Source organism: Entelurus aequoreus, linkage group LG13 (assembly GCF_033978785.1).
Source record: "Entelurus aequoreus isolate RoL-2023_Sb linkage group LG13, RoL_Eaeq_v1.1, whole genome shotgun sequence".
Lineage (NCBI taxonomy): Eukaryota > Metazoa > Chordata > Actinopteri > Syngnathiformes > Syngnathidae > Entelurus > Entelurus aequoreus.
The window spans coordinates 67,229,292-67,249,885 of record NC_084743.1 but is presented as its reverse complement, the minus strand read 5'-3'; the positions used below and the strand labels follow the sequence as shown (position 1 = coordinate 67,249,885).

Here is a 20,594-nt window from a genome sequence, read left to right as displayed (position 1 = left end):
CGGCAAGTTTGCCTTCAAGAAGATAGCTATCGATCCAACATTGTTTTAAAAGGAAATCATTCGATTTTTTTTGACACGAGAGAAAATAAAACATTAGATTTAAGGACACATTTACTGTAACACACTTCATCATTGCCATCAGTAGGCAAAACAACAATGGCGAATACCTACGGTGGCCGATAAAGGTCACAACAAATGCAAACGCTACAAGACAATATCATGAACTACAACACAAAAACTTTCAGCTACAGCACTATTGCAAAAGCCACAACAAATACAAATGACACAACACAATAATATAAAGCAACAATACACAACTTTAAGCCACAAAGGACGCGACGGACTCGACGGAAGTGACAGCGGAGCAAGCTACGGTCACAGATCGCCTTCCTGAACATAGAATATTAGTATTATTAAAAACATTTGAAAAAGTTATTTGTGACTGAAAAAGTGGTCACACTTCACTTTTCCAAATTGGTTTTCAACTTTCCGTCTCAGGAAGTCGGTAAATCGCGGAAACTTTCGTTCTGTCTTTGAATTGTTGTGTTTTGGCTTATACTTGCTGTGTTATGTTATTGTGTTGTGGCGTTTGTATTTGTTGTGACTTTTCTCTGCAATCGTAGCTGTTTATTAAAATTAAATTACTGAAATAGCAGGTGAAACCACTTCTCATTTAACTCGAAGAGATTTGGTTGCACTTAATGTTTTACATGAATTTAATTTGTATTTGTATTATTTTTATGTCAAAAGTAGCAGGTAAACCTACTTTAATTCAACCTAAAAAGACGTTGGTTGCACTTTATTTTTGATATTAATATTGTGTTATTCATGTTGAAAAACAAAAGCAAAGGTAGCAGGTAAATCTACTCTTAAAATGTTGGTTACTGTACTTTTATTTAACATTGCTTGAATGTTGAAAAGGACAGCAGAAAATATTCCTCTTGTTAATTCAACCTCAAGTGTTGGCTGCATTTTATTCAAATAGGATGTGAATGTTTTACCCATTAATTGTTGTTTACTTGCTTGTTTGTATCCATAATTAATTAATACCTACCGTAATTTTTCAGACGATATGGTGCACTTAAAATCCTTTCATTTTTTCAAAAATCGACAGTGCGCCTTATAACCCGGTGCGCCTAATGTACGGAATCATTCAGGTTGTGCTTACCGACCTCGAAGCAATTTTATTTGGTACATGATTTAATGATAAGTGTGACCAGTATATGGTAGTCACACATAAGAGATACATGTAGAATGCAATATGACGCCAGCAAACAACACACAAACTTTAAATGTTCCATTGAAAATAAAGAACATTACACACGGCACTCAAAAATCTGTCAAAATGTTTTAGTACGACTTTGAAGCCTTGATGGATTGTCGGCCCATTACAGGTACTGTAGTCAGAGGTACAAGTATTACTATGGCGTGTGTATAAGGACCGCAAAATGGCACCCATTGGCAGACATATTATTTGGCGTTTTGTTTCACAGTATTATGCATAACCAACTTTTCTTACCTTCTGGTACCTGCTGATGTGTATTTGAGATCTGCATAAGTCCTGAAAATTTGCGCACTGTAGTCCGTGCCGATGCCGAAGTCGATAAGCTTCTTCTATTTCACTATCTTCTTGTAATGGGGCATTCACCCTCTGCTATTGCCATTTCTAATATAAAATAGCGTAAGGCTCTAACTTATACCTCACTATGGAAGCGCTAAAAACTACCAGTGTAGTGGGTTTACATAACTCACCCACGGAACTTTAGTTATTAGAGAGTTCCGGTGGGATGGTTTTTCACAGGACACATTTCCGGCGTTGTTGTTGCACTAGTGAGCCACGGATGAGAAGATGCTGCTCCGTTGTTGATTTAAGCAAAGTCTGAATGTCATTTAAACAGTTAGCTCCATCTTTTGACACTTCTTCCACTCCCGTCCTTGCACGCTACACCGCTACAACAGAGATGACGGGGAAAAGACGCTGCCAAAGGTGAGCCACGTAAATAAGACCGCCCACAAAACGGCGCATCCTGAAGCGACTGTCAGAAAGCAACTAGAAGATGGTCTGTAAAACATAATCTATGCAGCATTTTGACCAAGGAACCACCATTACATGTTATGTAGACCACAAGGAAGTGTTTTAAATTTAGAAAAAAATCATAGTGTGAGCCCTTTAATGAGCCTTTGTATGAAAAAAGACCTGAATAGACCCGCTCATCAGCAGTGTGCCTTATGGTCCAGAAAATACGGTAATTCCCCAACAAGAAATAACAAGAATATAAGAAACTTCACCGGCAGTGTTCAAAATTCAGTATTTATTTCACAGTCATACCGGTTGACTTATTTTAATAATAATAATAATAATACATTTTATTTGGTATAACGCTTTTCAGAGTATCAAATACGCTTTACAGGATAAAAAATTTAAATATAAAACAGTTCAAAGTAATAATATAAAATACAAGAAATATAAAAGCAGTACATTGTGAAATACATAATAATACTGGACAAAAGTTACTGATTCGATTTTAACTCACTGTATCGTTCTAAAAAACTACTATCGCTCCTGAAATTTATCAGTAACCCCAAATCATGAATCGAATCGAATCATCGTTAAAACGAATCGTTAGACCACCAGAACATACAGTACAGGCCAAAAGTTTGGACACACCTTCTCATTCAATGCATTTTTATTTATTTTCATGACTATTTACATTGTAGATTGTCACTGAAGGCATTAAAACTATGAATGTGGAGAGTTATGTACTTAACAAAAAAAGGTGAAATAACTGAAAACATGTTTTATATTCTAATTTCTTCAAAATAGCCACCCTTTGCTCTGATTACTGCTTTGCACACTCTTGGCATTCTCTCGATGAGCTTGAAGAGGTAGTCACCTGAAATGGTGTTCACTTCACAGGTGTGTTTGAAGCTCATCGAGAGAATGCCAAGAGTGTGCAAAGCAGTAATCAGAGCAAAGGGTGGCTATTTTGAAGAAATTAGAATAAAAAAACATGTTTTCAGTTATTTCACCTTTTTTTTGTTAAGTACATAATTCCACATGTGTTCATTCAAAGTTTTGATGCCTTCAGTGACAATCTAATAGTCATAAAAATAAAGAAAACGCATTGAATGAGAAGGTGTGTCCAATTTTTTGGCCTGTACTGGTTATTAGAAAACATTTGCAGGAATGTGAAGGAATTGGGGGGCCTGAGATTGACAGGTGATCTGTCCAGGGTATAGCCCGCCTCTCGGCCATAGGCTCCAGTTCAAGAATGATTAAGTTAGGACAGTTTCCCAGCCTCAGCGGCAAATGAAATTGTAGAGGAGCTTTTAAAAAGGTACGATGCTGCTTGACATGACACGGAAGAAGAGATTAGATGATTGATGAGCAGCAGTAGACGTAATCAAAGGTGGCACGGCTAACAAACACAAGCACACTGTGTGCGTTATCAGTGTTTATCTATTTTACCACTTTCTCTTTTGCTCTGCCTGCCTGTGACGTCTCCTCATCTGTGCCTAAAGGCCTCGCCGCACAATTCTATGCATTTTTTTTTTCCCCCCCGCTGCCACTGTCTATTCATCAGTCCTGTCGCACGTCGTTTGAGGTCACCGAGCTGCCCGTTCTGGTCATTTCGGAGTGTCATCACAAAGGGCTACGTGCCACGAGCCTCACCAGCCGAAAAAGCCCCTTGTATACCCCCAACAAAAAAACCTTTGTTATGTAACCCACTGATGCTGCCGCCGTCGTCGCTGCCGTTTGTGGACGGCGATCAAGGGCAACGCGAGGGAGGCGAGTCAGACGGGGACGGCAAGATAGGGGGACGTGGCGGTGTGCGTCTAACGCTGCACACAACGCCAAATCAGCACTAATCCTACTTTCATCTTCTTCCACAATCAGTGTTACCACCGCCAGCGTTCAGCGGCATGACATCACTTATCAAATCTCACTGATAAAGCAAGGCTGCTGAATCCTACACGTGTGTGCGTCATGTTGTGTCTTCATTTTATGCAAAAGAATGCTTATTTTCTCACAGAGAAGACACAAATGAGCATTGTGCTTTCCAGCATTCGCACGGTATATTGAAATCATTATTCAGCCTATTTTCGTCTGCCTTCTTTTTCCACATTTTTTCATCCGATTCAAACCATTCCACTTTCAAAATGCTCATCATGACTATTTACATTGTAGATTGTCACTGAAGGCATCAAAACTATGAATGAACACATGTGGAGTTATGTACTCAACAAAAAAAGGTGAAATAACTGAAAACATGTTTTATATTCTAATTTCTTCAAAATAGCCACCCTTTGCTCTGATTACTGCTTTGCACACTCTTGGCATTCTCTCGATGAGCTTGAAGAGGTAGTCACTTGAAATGGTTTTCACTTCACATGTGTGTTTGAAGCTCATCGAGAGAATGCCAAGAGTGTGCAAAGCAGTAATCAGAGCAAAGGGTGGCTATTTTGAAGAAATTATAATAAAAAACATGTTTTCAGATATTTCACCTTTTTTTTGTTAAGTACATAACTCCACATGTGTTCATTCAAAGTTTTGATGCCTTCAGTGACAATCTACAATGTAAATAGTCATGAAAATAAAGAAAACGCATTGAATGAGAAGGTGTGTCCAAATGGTGTTCACTTCACGTTAGCACATGTACATGCTGTCTTTGCATGCACATATATTTTGGTGATTGATGCATGTTAGCTGTTGACATGCTAACGTTAACGCATAACCTCAGACATTTTTCATCCTATTCAGACCATTCCACTTTCAAAAAAGTTTGTCTCATTCATGGCACCTGTGCCACCATTTTGTTTTCTTCAAAAATTCCCACATTTCCAGGAATTACACATTTCCGAGGAGATGTTTTCCCCTTTTAAAAATATTTTTTCAAACTCTGCACATTTCTTAGCAAATAAGCATGTTTACACCTCAGAGCCATATATTTTGGTGGTTATGCTATCTGTTAGCATTCCAGAGTTAGCATGTAAACATGGTACCATTAGCATGCTAGCTCCTTTGACTAATTTTGTATATGTATATATGTATATTAGGGCTGCGAATCTTTGGGTGTCCCACGATTCGATTCAATATCGATTCTTGAGGTCGCGATTCGATTTTTTTCGATTCAACGCGATTCTCGATTCAAAAACGATATTTTCCCGATTCAAAACGATTCTCTATTCATTCAATACATAGGATTTCAGCAGGATCTACCCCAGTCTGCTGACATGCAAGCAGAGTAGTAGATTTTTGTAAAAAGCTTTTATAATTGTAAAGGACAATGTTTTATCAACTGATTGCAATAATGTACATTTGTTTTAACTATTAAATGAACCAAAAATATGACTTATTTTATCTTTGTGAAAATATTGGACACAGTGTGTTGTCAAGCTTATGAGATGTGATGCAAGTGTAAGCCACTGTGACACTATTGTTCATTGTTTTCATTTTTTATAAATGTCTAATGATAATGTCAATGAGGGATTTTTAATCACTGCTATGTTAAAATTGTAACTAATATTGATACTGTTGTTGATAATATTAATTTTTGTTTCACTACTTTTGGTTTGTTCTGTGTCGTGTTTGTCTCCTCTCAATTGCTCTGTTTATTGCAGTTCTGAGTGTTGCTGGGTCGAGTTTGGTTCTGGAATTGGATTCCATTGTTATGGTGTTGCTGTGTATTGTTTTGTTGGATTGATTAATTTTAAAAAAATAAAGAAAGAAATAAAAATAAAAAAATCGATTTTTTAAAAATGAGAATCAATTCTGAATCGCACAACGTGAGAATCGTGATTCGAATTCGAATCGATTTTTTCCCACACCCCTAATATATATATATATATATATATATATATATATATATATATGTCAAGTACCAAAATATATATATATATATATATATATATATATATTTGCAGGTATACGCGTATATATATATATATATATATATATATATATATATATATATATATATATATATATATATATATATATATATATATATATATATATATATATATATATATATATATATATATATATATATATTTTGGTACTTGACATATATATATATATATATATATATATATATATATATATATATATATATATATATATATATATATATATATATATATATATTTTGGTACTTGACATATATATATATATATATATATATATATATATATATATATATATATATTTTGGTACTTGACATATATATATATATATATATATATATATATATATATATATATATATATATATATATATATATATATATATATATATATTGGTACTTGACACGTTTACTGTTAGCATGGTAACATTGGTTAGCATGTTATCTTTTTTAGGTATACACCTCAAAGCGATATATTTTTGTACTTGACACATGTTAACTGTTTAAATGTCATGTTTCATGCTAGCTTTTGAATCTCATTTTGCAGGTATACGCTTAAGAGTTGTATTTTTTGTTACCTGGCACTATCTGGTTAGCATGCTACCTGTTAGCATTTCAGTTCGACTTTAGCTTTTCAGCATTCACACAGTGGCAATATTTGATAACGGCTTGGCTCCAGAATCTCCTTGAAATTGTTCCAAAAGGTATTTTATTTTTTTGTTTCATTATCAATTAACTATGTAGCATTTATTTAATTAGTTGTTATAGTCCCACATTTACGCTTGTGTTGCTAATTAGCACATTTAATTGTTTTTATTAGATTGTTGGGAAGAGATGCGTGTGATTGCGTCAGTGGATGTAAACAAAGTATTGTGAGCACACAGTCGTGTGTCCCTGTGTTCCTAGATACAACAAGAGTGCCAACAATTTGATAAATAAGGTGAGACACACTATTGAATTCAAGAAAGAAGTCATAGCAAAATATTAAGGTGGCGTTCACAGCCCCTTTACTTTATTTTGCCTATCATCACTGTCAAAAAATCTGCAATAAAAGGTAAATGTTTAAAAGGTAAACATTTTTAAATGGATTAATAACGAAAAGTGAGGTGCCGCTGTGCCGGTGTAATTAGGGACAGTATACGATATAAATGATTCACATTTGGCCGACAATAGAGCTTTTAACACTATCGTTATTTTGTGATAATGCATGTTGATGACACATTCTAGCTGTGTCCCGCAAACTTGACAGCGACAAATGAACAAATGACTCCTCAAAACAATGTAGCGCCCTCGCTAGTGAGTTAGCGGCTAATTTTCTTTACAAGTATTATTATCACTGGAGGACTATAGTACACAAGGTATTGCTAAACACACTGTAGGAGGATACAAAAAAGCAGAGCTAACCGCTAAGCTAGAGCTCTTAAATGTAAACAGAGGTGGGCGTATCAATACAAATATTAGCAGTAACGATATAGTATCCGTATATGGTCGATGCTACAGTGAATAGATCGGCATTTTTTATTATTAAAAAAAATGTTTTTAGTCATTTTTGTTACTGTTTATAAACAGGACTAGAAGGGAAGGCATAGATAAACATGCTACCCTACACACCGCAGGAGGATACATAGCCAACCGCTAAGCTAGAATGTAAACAAGCGTGAGGAGACCAATACAAATATTGACAGTAACGATACCAAGTATAGTAGTATCAGATAATAGTCACTACTACAGTGATTAGATCAAAACTTTTTTGTTATCACAAAATCTTTTTTGTCATTTTTTGTTATTGTTAACAAACCCTAGAAATAAGTGCAAACAGTAGTTTTTACATGTGTTTAGTTATTTTGTATTTTTGACTTTATTATACATTTTGTATGTAAAAAAATGAAATGAGGACATAATACAATAACTTTGATTGACATTGTTACATCGCCAGCCTGTGTTTTTGTTTGATTATAAGTGTGATCATAAATTTAATCACTCAATGATCTTGAAGATTTGAAGTATCAGCATTGGTATGACCAATACTGCTTCTGGAACTACTTGGTATTGGATCGATACCCAAATTTGTAGTGTCACCCAAAACTAATGTCAAGTATTGAAACAACAGAAAAATAAGTGTGTATTACATTTTAACAGAAGTGTAGATAGAACATGTTACAACATGAAATTACCCAGGTATCAACAGTAATTTGGCAAGTAGATTAATAATAGCTTTGAGAAAGATAATGATGCAATATATTACTTCATACATCAGCAGATATTTTAGAGCTTTTGTAACCCGTTTTTGAAATGTTCTATTATTATTTAAGCCAAATAATATATTGTGATATGGCCCATCCCAATGTGTAATGTATCCTAAACCAGAGGTTCTTAATCTTTTTGACCTTGGGGGCCACCTTTTCATACTACAGAGGGGCCTCAGAGCCCAGTCAAATATTAACACTGAATTAGTCATCTTACTTGTTATTTCAATTGTATTCAATAATTACATCTAACCTACTTAAAGTTTAACAGGAGAAACCTTATAGAATGATATGTGAGCATGTGTTAAGATTATCATCAAGGCTTAGGTCAGGCTGATTACAAAAATAAATACAAATATATTGAAAAAGAAGGGACTTATAGAAACTGATTTAAGATGATATGTTTACATATAATTAAGCAGTGCAATATAAATACATTCTAACTAAATTAATAATACATAAGATAAATGTTTCTTAACTAAATGTCAATTAAATTAAAGTGCAAATGATAATACAGCTTCACCACTATAGTCATAATTTTTGCGCTTAAGAAACTTCTCTATGACTTTAGCTCCAGACTTCTTCTGTTTGTTTGATTTTGTTATTACTGCCACAAGTGGTGGAAAAGTGTGTTAAAACTGAGTACCGCTAAAGCCCATACGGACCACAGCTGAGAAACGGATATTTTTGGTGGCCCTCTAGGGCAGGGGTTCTTAACCTTTTTGACCCCGAGGACCAGATAGGGGCCCACACTTAAAAATATATATATATTTATTTTACACATAAACCTTAGGCTTAGGTCAGGCTGATTAGAAAGATAAATACTATCAAAATGTACTGCATAAGAAGGGACTCATAAATAACTGACAAAAAAATAAATTGACGTACACTAGTGTTGTCCCGATACCAATATTTTGCTACCGGTATTTCGATACTTTTTGGTACTTTTCGATACTTTTCTACATAAAGGGGACCACTAAAAATTGTAAGTACTTTGTGATTGTGCGCTGCCAAACCTGCTCCTCTGCTCGTAAAACCAACAATGAAATGACTTGGGTGGGGGTCCGGGCGGTATAGTACCGAATATGATTCATTAGTATCGCGGTAGTATACCAATACCGTTATACCGTACAACCCTAACGTACACTTATGTTGTGCTAAAATTAATAAACAAAATTATTAATTAGAACTAGGGATGTCCGATAATGGCTTTTTGCCGATATCCGATATTGTCCAACTCTTTAATTACAGATACCGATGTCAACCGATACCGATATATACAGTCGTGGAATTAACACATTATTATGCCTAATTTGGACAACCAGGTATGGTGAAGATAAGATCCTTTTGAAAAATAATAATAAAATAAAAAAAGAAAGTAAAACAATATAAAAACAGTTACATAGAAACTAGTAATTAATGAAAATGAGGAAAATTAACTGTTAAAGTTAGTACTATTTGTGGACCAGCAGCACGCACAATCATGTGTGCTTACGGACTGTATCCCTTGCAGACTTTATTGATATATATTGATATATAATGTAGGAACCAGAATATTGATAACAGAAAGAAATGGGGGGAGGGAGGTTTTTTGGGTTGGTGCACTAATTGTAAGTATATCTTGTGTTTTTTATGTTGATTTAATAAAAAAATACAAAAAAAACGATAACGATAATAAAAAAACGACACCGATAATTTCCGATATTACATTTTAAAGCATTTATCATCTCTAATTAGAACGTTTATTAACTAAACTGCCAATAAAATTAGTGCAAATGTAAATACAGCCTGACCACTTTAGTCATATTTTTTGTGCTTAAAAAAACTTCTCGAGACTTCTCTTGGGGCGGCGTGGCTCAGATGGCAGACGCATGTTGAGCGCTTTGGCGTCAGTAGAGAAAAAGCGCCATCTAAATATAGTTCACTTCACTTGCTCTGTTTTGTTTGCTACTGTCATTACTGCCACGAGTGGTGGAAAAGTGTATTACAACCGAGTACCGCTGCGGCCCATTCCGACCAGACTAGAATAACGTTTGATTATTCAAGCAAGACAATGACTCCATTATAAGGTCTGATCGCAATTTCAACGTATTGCAACGTCACATGATCAAAATAAAGATATTTGTACACAGAGGAAACATAATTATTGCAAAGTAGCGGCGTTAACGCTCATCAGCCGGGCCAAAACTTGCACAAGATCAATAACACACACAATTGTGAATTGGGGTGCAGCAAGGTGAGGGTGTGTGTGTGTGTGTGTGTGTGTGTGTGTGTGTGTGTGTGTGTGTGTGTGTTGTCTACTGTATGAATCAGGTCACAGGCAGTGGCACACTTTATCTGGGCCAGAACTTCAGCCACCACACGGAGCCCAGATGGCAGGGATGCCTGAGCTCAGCAATCCCACGCACACACACACACACACGCACACGCACATGCACACACACACACTCACACACACACCGTCCGACTGACAGGTTTGAGCATCTGCAGTGACCTGTCCTCATGAGTGGTGACGTGAGAGGGTTATAGGATAACCTGGATCGATCACTATGTAATGTCGTTCGCGACGGCCACGCGCGTGCACGTGGACCATGTTGCACGCGCCCAGGAGAGACGCAATATAAACAACACGCAATGATAAAGTGTATGTATCATGCAAATATATAAATATATATATATATATAAAGTCAGGCTGCCATCCAATCGTCTGTTTCAACACACCAGTCTAAAATACCGTCAAGTATGACGCAAAACACGTATATGTTACTTTTTTGGGAGTCAATAAACAAACATCTTTGAAATACTGGGAATATTGTTTGACTCAAAATCAACGCAGGAAAGTGACGCCAACAACAACACAGTGAATAGTTGTACCTTTGAGGGGGAGAAAAGGGCACCTCCGCGTTGCCTTCCAAAAATGTCGCACCTCCTCGTTTTCCGTGTGGCAGTGCCAATCCTAAAAATCTGCGTGAAGCTCCGGTCGGAACAAACGTCTTGTCGTCTTTGTGTGCCTTGTCTCCGAGTCTTCTGGGCCCTGGTAATAAGTCGTGCACAGACGCAATGTTTTGACGCGCAACGATGCCTAGCACGGTTTGCAGGGGGAGGAGGGTAAAGAGTACGGACACGACCAGCCGGAGCGAGACAGTTGTCTCCCTTCTACTTCCGGCGTTGTTTCCGGGTTAACGCGGTTCTACGTCCAGACTGTACTTCACATTATCCGTTCATGTCCTTCCTATCTAGTATACATTATTAAATATTGCTCCATATTTATGATGTACATGAATCATCATTCGACGTATACTCTAGTTTGTGCTTGCTTGTGAACGTAAACACAATCGATCGCGCATGCGCAAAGCTTCACGAAGCTTCTCGATAGTTTAAATAGTCTATGTCTTTCTCGTCCAATGAAAGCCATTACGTCAACAGACTACGACATTTTACTAATGTTAACGTCCTACTCCTACTTTACAGGACACTACTGTGGTATGTAATATGAAGTGTAAAAGTCACAACTTTGTCTGTGCCACATTCGAGGGACGAGTATCATTTTCCCCCAGCCTGATTGTTTGCTCTTCGGGACAAAGGCGGCTTGTGAAATGAGTGATCGAACTATTGGCCAATCACATAAATGATACAGCATAGCAACAATGCGCTCATTGGTTGATATTTCAGCAACAGCCCATTAACTAATACGATCAAGGAATGCACGTAGATGTTCCTAAAAACAACAAAAACACAACGTATTAGAAAAAAAATAATACCTAAACGTCGACATCAGTGGTGTCCAACGTGTGGTCCGGGCATGCAGCCCATAGTAGCTGACATTTTAAAATAATAAACAACAATTTACTTAGTCACCTGTAACACATTGGTTTGTCTTTAAATATATATATATATATATATATATATATATATATATATATATATATATATATATATATATATATATATATATATATATATATATATATATATATATATATATATATATATATATATATATATATATATATTTAGCATTTAAAAAAAAAAACATACCATTTTTATGCGGCCATTGGTCCCTTGGTGAAAAAGGTTTGGACACCCTCCATCCATCCATCCATTTTCTACCGCTTATTCCCTTCCGGGTCGCGGGCGCTGGAGCCTATCTCAGCTACAATCGGGTTGAAGGCGGGTACACCTTGGACAAGTCGCCACCTCATCGCAGGGTTTGGACACCCATGAGCTAAAATAACCCATGAGCTAAAATATTAGAAGCTCTGAAAATAAATATAATAATAAAATAATAATATAAAATAAAATATAGTAAAATACAATGAAAATAAATCAATTAAAGTACAAACAAAGTTTAGTTAGTTCGTCAATCAAAAAAAAAAAACTAATTTATGGATTAATTGATTTAAAAAAAAAACATTGTTAGATGTGTAACTGAACATTAATATTTTTGTACAGCCAGAATTTTTGACACACTAGGTCAGGGGTCACCAACGCGGTGCCCGCGGGCACTAGGTAGCCCGTAAGGACCAGATGAGTAGCCCGCTGGCCTGTTCTAAAAATAGCTCAAATAGCAGCACTTAGCAGTGAGCTGCCTCTATTTTTTAAATTGTATTTATTTACTAGCAAGCTGGTCTCGCTTTGCTCGACATTTTTAATTCTAAGAGAGACAAAACTCAAATAGAATTTGAAAATCCAAGAAAATATTTTAAAGACTTGGTCTTCACTAACTGACAAAGAAACAGATAACAGATTTGGTGTCCAGTTCAAAGTGTGACATGATTTATTTAAAAATTTGAGAGTTGACTTTTGTATTTTACATGAGTTATTATTTGTACAAACATGGTGCAAAGTAATTCATGATTTGTTAAAAAAATGTTAGTGGCTAGCTAGTTAAAATGGGATATTGTGATTTCACAAGACTGTCTTAGAAGTGATCATTTGAAAATGTTCAATTTGAAAAATGTGCACTTAGAGAAAATACAAAAATAAAGTGTTGCATATTGATATTTATCTGTTTCTACATATATTTATTGTGAGAAATCATTAAGATGATCAGTGTTTCCACAAAGATAAATATCATTAATTATTAATAATAACATAGAGTTAAAGGTAAATTGAGCAAATTGGCTATTTCTGGCAATTTATTTAAGTGTGTATCAAACTGGTAGCCCTTCGCATTAATCAGTACCCAAGAAGTAGCTCTTGGTTTCAAAAAGGTTGGTGACCCCTGCACTAGGTTATGCAATTACCCAATCCTGATATGATTTCAGTTATTTGTATTGTATTCCTACATAGGAAAAAACAAGAGTAAAAAAATGTAAGAAAAAAGAGCAAAAAAATCAGTATGTAATGAGAAAAAGCTGACTTTTTAAAATAATAAACAACAATATACTTAGTCACCTGTAACACAATGGTTTGTCTTTGAATATATATATTTTGTTTTTAGCATTTAAAAAAATAAAAATAAATAAAAAACATACAATCAGGTCCATTGGTCCCTTGGTGAAAAAGGTTTGGACACCCATGATCTAAAATATTAGAAGCTCTGAAAATAAATACAATAATAAAATAATAATATAAAATAAATATATAGTAAAATAAAATGAAACTAAATACATTAAAGTACAAACAAAGTTTAGTTAGTTTGTCAATCAAAAAAAACAAAACGAATTTATGGATTAATTGATTTTAAAAAAAAAACACTCTTAGATGTGTAACTGAACATTAATATTTTCGTACAGGCAGAATTTTTGACACACAAGGTTATGCAATTACCCAATCCTGATATGATTTCAGTTATGTGTATTGTATTCCTACATAGGAAAAAACAAGAGTAAAAAAATTTAAGAAAAAAGAGCAAAAAAATCAGTATGTAATGAGAAAAAGCTGACATTTTAAAATAATAAACAACAATATACTTAGTCACCTGTAACACAATGGTTTGTCTTTGAATATATATATTTTGTTTTTAGCATTTAAAAAATAAAAAAAAATAAAAAAAAACATACAATCAGTATGCGGCCATTTGTCCCTTGGTGAAAAAGTTTGGACACACATGATCTAAAATATTAGAAGCTCTGAAAATAAATATAATAATAAACATAATGATATAAAATTAATATATAGTCAAATAAAATGAAATTAAATAAATTAAAGTACAAACAAATTTTAGTTAGTTCGTCAAAAAAATACAAATTTATGGATTAATTGATTTAAAAAAAAAAAACACTGTAAGATGTGTAACTGAACATTAATATATTCGTACAGGCAGAATTTTTGTCACACTAGGTTATGCAATTACCCAATCCTGATATGATTTCAGTTATTTGTATTGTATTCCTACATAGGAAAAACAAGAGTAAAAAAATGTAAGAAAAAAGAGCAAAAAAAACAGTATTTAATGAGAAAAAGCTGAAATGTTCTAAATAATAATAATAATGTTGTACTCAGACAACACAAGACTGACATAAAGTTGTGGCTTTATATATATGTAATATTTGTTTTTATCATTTTTCTTAAATACAAAAACATATCCAAATGGCGCCTGCATACTTTGACTTTTCAGCATGTGACCCTTGGTGGAAAAAGTTTGGACATCCTGGTCAATACAACTATACACCGAGCATTGTTTCTACAAGCATATTTGGTTTCAGCGCATACCATCTAGTGGCGAGTTACTGTAGTTTCTGGAAGACAAAGTGAGCTTTGTTTAGACAATTTTACAAGTAATTTACCACAACACTTACTATCCATACATTGGATATCTCATTTATTGCATTTCACTGCAAGATAAAAACAAAATGTGAATTTGTCAGGAATAGATCAACATGTACTTTTTATTTCAACAGTATAATTGGCAAGTGCACAAGCATGCAAAAAGAACCTGAAATACAGCGGATTGCAAATTGTTGTTAGAGCTGTAATACTTGAAGATCTTAACACTTTCTTGCAATATTGATTCAAAGCAAACCAATTGACGAAACTTGGGAGCGCATAGAAAAAAAATTAGCTCTGACTTCAGAGTGAATCGAACATTTTTGCTTTTATTATCCATGAAATATATATTTTTTGCATAAACTCAGCACACTCATTTATCATATCACCGCTTATTGTTATTCACTTTACAGTCACTAAGACAGATAGGAACACTCATCAAATTTAAAAACAGCTCATAAATAAATACCCCTTTCATTAAATTAGTTTTTATCGCTATGTCACCTTTCTCTTCATGGCAGACAGGGTTTTTTTCTGCAGGTATGGAGCCTGTTAAGACAACTATTCTATCAGTGCACACAGCTTAGATACCCATTTTCAAAAAGGGGAACAAATAATGCAAATGGCAAAACTCCTATTTACAACTGCTCCTGCTGGTGCTTATTTGAGGAGAAAGAAAACTGCAAACTTGTACACAAATAATGTTACATTTGAGTAAAACAATTTAGCTTTAAAAAAAAAAATTGATATCAATGGGTGAATTGATAAAATATTTGCAAATAAATCATTTCAAATGTTTTTTTGCTCACTGTTAGGTTTACATTTTTAGGGCTGCAACAATGTGTGCTATAAAGGACTTAGGCTTGGGAAGGCCGTTTGGATCCAAGAAGTGTTTCAGCTTGGTGGGAAAACCTGTCATAACCCCTGCAGATCCAAAATGACATGCCCTCTGGAAATCTTCATCACTGTTGAGCACCCAAAATGTATACTTGGAAGGTAAAACAATACACTAATGGTATTTCTAAAGATAGTACGTGTACTATTATGTCCAACAAACAGCAAAAGAGAATAAACAATGCATAAAAGTCTTTGGGAAAACAAAGTGATAACTTTTTACCTATATTCCTCTGGTAGTGAGATGCTGGAGGAGAGCTTTCCTCATCAATGAGCTGTTTGGAGAAAACATTCGATTAGCAAGAATAACAATTTGTTGGAGGGGGTGCTAATTGCAGAATCTACAAAAAAAAAATACATTATAAAAAAAAACAACATAAATAAAGATAAATGCATAATGATACACTCTCTGTACACTTATTAGGGAAGTTTACATTAAAATGAATAACAATACAACTTCAATACTGTATTTTAAATCTTTAGATCCAGGTGAGTATTTATTTGTAAAAGACTGTAGTCAGCGGCAAACCTACCATTAGGTTAACACAGACAGTTACCTGTGGCCTCAAAACGCCTCAAAAAAACGGTTAATAAAGATGAATTACATTTAAAACACTTATTCATTTATTTTTGCCTTGATTTGTGATCTGAAAAATACATCAAAATACTCAATGAATCACGATTGTTCCGACAGATCCCCCTCCCTTCTCGTGTTACTGCGCATGTGCAGACCTGATTGCGGAAGACGTTCCTCAACACTTACTGGTGCGGTTTTGAGAGTTTCGTATAAAAATAAAGCACAAAAGAGGAGATGGCCACAATAAAACTTTTTTTTAATCAAAACTACCCAAGGTGTTCGGCAAATTACCCATGCCAAAATCATTATAGTTACTCATTAGTTTACCAAAAAATTAATTGAATTAATAAGTGAATTACTTTTAATAAATGTAATTAATTACTCGGGAAAGTAGTTAATGTGTTACTTACTGTAAAAAACAAACAAACAACAACCTTCAAATATCTGGCATATGCATTGAGATGTTTCATGAGAGCAGAGTGTGTATGTACTGTACCTTTAAAAGGTAGCAAGCGCCTGTGGCCAAGTGTCGTGTGACGTCAGCGAGAGCGTGTTCGTTTAATCTATAACAAAGCTTACCATGTCGTTGTCAATTTTCAGATTCACCATCTTAGATTTTTTCTTTTACAGTATGATTGTTTGAAGCAAAGAAATATAATTCCCTCATGGCCACAAGCAGGGAAAGGGAGACATCCTGCTTCCTCTGGTTCTGGCTCCTTCTTCCCAGGGACTGATATGTCCTTTTTCAAAGGGGGGGTTGGGTTGTCTTTGTCCCCTCTGACTTCCATGGTTACTGCTCCTCTGCAGGTTTATCTTGACGATGATTGCCGCTCGCAAATACCTCGCACTGTCATGTCAGGGCTCTATTGTGTGTCCCTTTGTATGTGCGACTTTAAAACTCACCATTTAAAATAACACCTAATGATATACTATAATACTATATGACAGTTAGCGAGCAAAAATATGATGGTAAGATTAATACACTCATTGTATTAGGTGTATGTGTATGCTAGCAATATATGTAGTTAGCATTAAAAACATTCAAATCCTTCAGCGCTCAGAGTAGCATTTTACCTCAGCTGTGTTTGTTAGCTTAGCAGCAGCACTTTGAATCTTTTTACTGGATTGTGTTAGCGCAAGTTAATTAAGAGATCGATGGTGCTTCAAAGGCTGTAGGTTCCTTGTCCACAAATTGGGTATTGTTTGGATTGCAAGCTTCATTCATTTGTTGTTCATTATTCCCTTATAGTAGTAGGAGCGTGGGTATAAATATGTGTGTGTGTGTGTGTGTGTGTGTGTGTGTTTGTATTTCTACCCTTCTTGAGACATCAACAAGGAAAAGTACCTTCCATATGAGGAGATGTGAACAAGTTAGGACATAAATCATGGTCCCAATACGGAAAACCATTGCATCTAATAGAGAATGTCTCATTTTCACCCCTGGTGGTGAAATCTATCAAATTTAGGGTGGTCCCAAAAAGGAGGGCTTTTTCAAACTGACTGTGTTTCGGTTTTAAAAGTGCTCCTGTCGTCAACATATGAAATAACAAGTGTGTGTAAGAAATTGAAATGCGCCCCCTTTGGCCAAAATTAATTTAAAAAAATGTTTTTATATAGAGACATACTGTAATAACTTGAAGTAAATAATAAAGATTAACAACCAATTACAAACAAACAATTAAAAAAAAAAAAAAAAGTTTATCTTTTTATATTTACATAGTATGTATATATTATTAATGTTGTAAATACAAATCTTTAGATATCTAGAAAGGATGGTCCCAAAGAGGTAGGCATTTTTCGGAGGTCTCAAGAAGGTAACAAATAAAAGAGTGTGTGTGTGTGTGTGTGAGTGTGTACTTACATGTTGTTTGCTGTGTGATGTTGTTTCTTTTTCTTGGAATTGGGGGTTAAATCACCCAAAATGATTCCCGGGCGCGGCCACCGCTGCTGCTCACTGCTCCCCTCACCTCCCAGGGGGTGATCAAGGGTGATAGGTCAAATGCAGAGAATAATTTTGCCACACCTAGTGTGTGTGACAATCATTGGTACTTTAACTTTTTTAACTTCTGATGCCGTCCTGTTGACATACAACCACAATAAATGCATCAGGAACATACATAAAAGTAATTAAAATGAGATTGCTTGTTACTAGTAAAAATAGTAACGGCATTATTATGTAATGCCGTTTTTACTAACACTGCAAATAAGTAAGTATTAAAGCCCTCCAAAGAAAATATTCTAACCGTGTGCAAACAAAGTAAAAATGCAAGCAGGCGAAAACTCGAGAAGCACTTTTTTTTTGTTTTCAACCGCCTCGACTAGAGGAGTCTTGTTCCTCCGCGGCCACTGTCAAGAGCTCTATTTTACACACCAACACTTCCTGCCTTCAATATGTCACATCTGGTCCAACTGTGCTAATTAAAAAAATGGTCTCTGAAAAATGGTTGCACTTCATCAAATGATTACAGTTCCTGTCAAATACAGTAAAAGTGCTGAGATCAGTGATACTCATGGGCAGAAAAAAACCTGAATGATTAATATGCAGCTCTCATGGTAGTTTCTAACAGCCAATGTTAAATTGCCCTACATTTAGAGGTTTTACTTATTATTTTCCCAGGGTAATTATATAATTAGCTTATATTTTCTATTGAATGTTGCTGCAAATGTATGGTGTTGGCAATTTAAATGATAATAAATAACTCTGTATTGCTACATACACTACCGTTCAAAAGTTTGGGGTCACCCAAACAATTTTGTGGAATAGCCTTCATTTCTAAGAACAAGAATAGACTGTCGAGTTTCAGATGAAAGTTCTCTTTTTCTGGCCATTTTGAGCGTTTAATTGACCCCACAAATGTGATGCTCCAGAAACTCAATCTGCTCAAAGGAAGGTCAGTTTTGTAGCTTCTGTAACGAGCTAAACTGTTTTCGGATGTGTGAACATGATTGCACAAGGGTTTTCTAATCATCAATTAGCCTTCTGAGCCAATGAGCAAACACATTGTACCATTAGAACACTGGAGTGATAGTTGCTGGAAATGGGCCTCTATACACCTATGTAGATATTGCGCCAAAAAACAGACATTTGCAGCTAGAATAGTCATTTACCACATTAGCTATGTATAGAGTGTATTTCTTTAAAGTTAAGACTAGTTTAAAGTTATCTTCGTTGTAAAGTACAGTGCTTTTCCTTCAAAAATAAGGACATTTCAATGTGACCCCAAACTTTTGAACGGTAGTGTACATGTTTTTTTTCTGGGCAGGGTAGTGTGGGGGGACAATGGAGGTGCAAATTCTATTGCTGCCTGTGTCTCTGAAAAGTGAAGAGCGCCTCACCTGCCTGCAAACCAGGTGACAAAGGGCTGGCTTTTGGTTAAACTGTTTGGATCACGTAGTCCAGTGGTTCTCAAACTTTTTTTTACCAAGTCCCACCTCAGAAAACACTTGGCTCTCCAAGTACCACCATAATGACCAACATTAAAGTACAGTAGCGTAATAAGTCTAAGTATTCACTAAAAACAAGGCAGATTATTTAACAACTATGTTTATCATTTTTGGCCATGGTAACATTACACACCTTTTGAACAGTACCACTGTGTTTGAATATACTGGAGGGACATTAAACACTGTACTTAAATATAGTTAATTAAGTGATTATTTGACAAACCACTAGATGGAGCTCAGTACCACAGTTTGAGAATCACTGACATAGTCTATAAAGAGAAAAAATAAACAGATATTTAAAACTCATTAATCAGTTTCACCAATTCTTAGCGATGTCACGACCGCGCCATGTCATGCAAATTCAACCAATCCGCAATTTTTTTAAACATTTTTGCCAATCAACTTTGCCAATTGAATTTGTCTGTGAGCAGCGCTCAAAATGTGTAACAACATATCAACTCTTTAATGCTCAAACCTCACAATTGTTGTCCTCTCACGTAGCTCAGACCTACTCCCTGTTCCTGTTTACAGTGCTAAGCCTTCTTGGTAATGTAGTATATCAAGTTAAAGTTAAAGTACCAATGATTGACCTCCACCATTGTCCCTGTCCCCAAGAAAGCACGGATCACAGGACTAAATTACTACAGGCCGGTTGCGCTGACGTCTGTGGTCATGAAGTCCTTTGAGCGCTTGGTCCTGCCCCACCTCAAGGACATCACCGCCCCCCTCCTGGACCCACTGGAGTTCGCCTATAGAGCCAACAGGTCTGTGGATGATGCAGTGAACCTGGCCCTCCACTTCATCCTGGAGCATCTG

General features: G+C 35.3%; 1 protein-coding gene across 1 annotated transcript in view; it reads right to left on the bottom strand.

Annotated features, from left to right (window-relative positions):
- Nucleotides 1–11,268, bottom strand: part of LOC133663646 (protein yippee-like 2) — a 36,130-nt gene extending 24,862 nt beyond the window's left edge. Inside the window, exon 1 of the mRNA XM_062068277.1 lies at nucleotides 11,027–11,268. The gene's annotated coding sequence lies outside the window, so the exon portion shown is untranslated. The remainder of the gene's footprint in view (nucleotides 1–11,026) is intronic.
- Nucleotides 11,269–20,594: the final 9,326 nt, after the last annotated feature.